At 41.1% G+C, this 2,732-nt stretch overlaps 1 non-coding gene across 1 annotated transcript; it reads right to left on the bottom strand.

The window, feature by feature from the left end:
- Window positions 1-400: 400 nt before the first annotated feature.
- Window positions 401-507, bottom strand: LOC148800653 (small nucleolar RNA R71). The gene has a single exon (XR_016071061.1). It is a non-coding gene; the product is annotated as a small nucleolar RNA R71 (small nucleolar RNA).
- Between the last annotated feature and the right edge of the window lie 2,225 nt (window positions 508-2,732).

Raw genomic sequence — 2,732 nt, 5'->3', positions numbered from 1 at the left:
TGAACCAGCAGAAGAAGAGATGGCAGAAGCAAATCAAACCCTTTTGGACTATGCTTGTTCAACAATTAATGGGGCTACTTCTAGCATTTGTAAGCCAACAATCCAAGCCAATAATTTCGAGATCAAGCCTGCGATCATCCAAATGATCCAAACGAGTATTCAGTTTAGTGGGTTGCCGAGTGATGATCCTAATGCACATATTGTTAACTTCCTAGAAATATGCGACACATTCAAGCATAATGGAGTTAGAGATGATACTATTAGTCTTAGGCTTTTTCCATTCTCATTACGTGATAGAGCTAAGGATTGGTTTAACTCACTCCTTCCAGGAAGTATCACTACTTGGAATGACTTGACTCAAAAATTTTTAGCTAAGTATTTCCCTCCCTTTAAAACAGCAAAATTGATCAATGATATCACTACTTTTGTTCAACTAGAGTGGAAATCTTTGTATGAGGCATGGGAACAATTTAAAGAGATGCTTAGGAAGTGTCCTCACCATTGAATTAAAAGGGATGGTAGAATCCATCGTATGGACGCCAAAATGGTTGCGGAATGGGTGGAAGAATTTCAAAAATTTTCTACCTACCTTCCAACTGAGAATCACATTCCCTGTTTTAGAATCAAGATTCAAGGATCCTACTTGAACAAGAACCGAACCAGGTCTGAACCAAAAGAGAAGGGAGTGATTATACCTGATCCAGAGAAATAATATCTCCCAAAGTTGGTGTTCACACCCAAAGAAGACACCAAGATCTGCTCTTGCTGAAGATGACACAGCAACTGTGGAACAGAACCAGCAGAGTACGTCCCACACACTGAATCCTTCACAAGAATCCTTTAGGAGACAATGAGCACCAAACTGAATCAGCCTTTCAGTAAAGACTGATATCAAGAACTCTTTCTTGGTCTTTCTCTGACAGAGAAGTCGAACTGCTATAGATGGTGGCGGCTGCAAAGGGAGGAAGCTAGAGAAGAAAATGGTGAACTGCTTTTCTTCTCTAGGGTTTCTGAGATCCTATCTCAAAACTGTAGGGTGTGTTGTGTGTTCCCTAGGGTTCGAATTCTGGTAGTTCGAATAGGGTTTCCTCTAGCTGCTTAATGATTAAGAAAAAAATCTCCCAATCATATCAGGAGTTTCCCTTATCCAAATCTATAACTGGATTAGGACTCTTCTTAATCCTATTTGCAGATTAGATAAGCTTTTGGGCTCATCCTAATCTCAGATCCACCCCTTGTTAATGACTGATCAAATCAGCCTAGTTCGAAATGGGCTTTAGGCCCAAAAAAAATCAAGTGCTCAAAAGTCTTCCAAACTGCTGCCCAGTTGGGCTTCTTTGTATGGCGTGGGACCCAAGCATTGATCTACACACTAGCCACATGGGTTCGGCCTAGCCTTTATTACAAGGCCTAGCCGAATTCACTGAGAAGCTCAGTGAACCCCTGAGCCCATCATATGGACCCTATGGAACCAACACTTACATTAAGTGGTCCCTGGGCCAAGCCATCTTATAAAATCCCAAGGACTGTGGGCAGGTGCAAGATTATACAATCAGGTATTATCCTAAATGGCCTTACACTTAACCTCTCAGCCCATAATGATCAAGCACTGACCGACAAGAGAGGACCTCTCCCTCGGCTGCAAGGAACAGTACTGCACTCTCTACTCACATGGATCCCGGGAATTAAAACCATTTGCAAACATTTTGAAAACATACTTAAATATATATCATATATATAAATTTTGCAAAACAAAATTCCAACGATTGAAATCAACTGCCGGCAGTTTGGTTTCAATCAAAGAGAGTGCATCCCCGATCATTACCTTTGTCCGACAAAGGGGCTGATCCCGTCACTATGATCACCCACTCAGATGAATTCTCAGACTCTCCCAACATACCCAAGTTTTGACCCCTGCTAAGGATCTTACTGATTGGCATATCAAAGACAGCCCAATCCGACACCTAGTACAGTACCATAATCGGGTCTAGGGGTCAGGTGTAACTTTCCAGTTTTGCCCATCAATCTCCAAGGTCCAGGGCAATACTGGAAATCTGGTCCGATCAAGGGTTCAAGTAATCCTACACTGCATGTCCCTTGGGTCTCACCCTGGTAGCTGAGACAAGCCACCCCAACAGTTGGCAGCACATCAGTGTCAGCCTTGGCAGGATAAATCTCCCTAGACTTATCCAATGGCTGTGAACATTTAAACCAACACAAGTCTCATTAAATGTCCAGTTTTAGCATCTTACACAGAAGTATACCACACAACCTGAATCAAACATGTACTTCATTTATTTATATTAAATATCAAAAGTACATCAGAATTGATTGAAGCTTAGGGCATGCAAAAACTGTCCAACAGGAATACCAGTTTGCCATCAAATACAAACTTTTTATAATGGTATTACTCCATCTAATTGCTCCATTATTGATGCAGCTACAGGTGGCACAATCATGAGGAAAACTCCAGAGGAAGCCTATGATCTTGTGGAAGAAATGGTATCAAATAGCTACCAATGGAATAATGACCGAACTGATCGAAAGGGAGTACACCATATAGATTCTTTTGCAGCTTTATCTGCTCAACTTGCTAGTTTAAATAAAAAATTAGACAATCTTAGTGTTGCAGCAATAAATGTGTCATCTTGTAATCCATGCGACCTTTGTGGCCAATTGGGACATATAAATTCTGATTGTCAGTTAGGTAATCCTTTTGCTTCACATGAAAG

This window comes from Nelumbo nucifera, chromosome 4, assembly GCF_055504915.1.
Source record: "Nelumbo nucifera cultivar China Antique chromosome 4, China Antique-T2T, whole genome shotgun sequence".
Taxonomy (NCBI): domain Eukaryota; kingdom Viridiplantae; phylum Streptophyta; class Magnoliopsida; order Proteales; family Nelumbonaceae; genus Nelumbo; species Nelumbo nucifera.
This window is presented reverse-complemented; position numbering and strand designations above follow the sequence as displayed.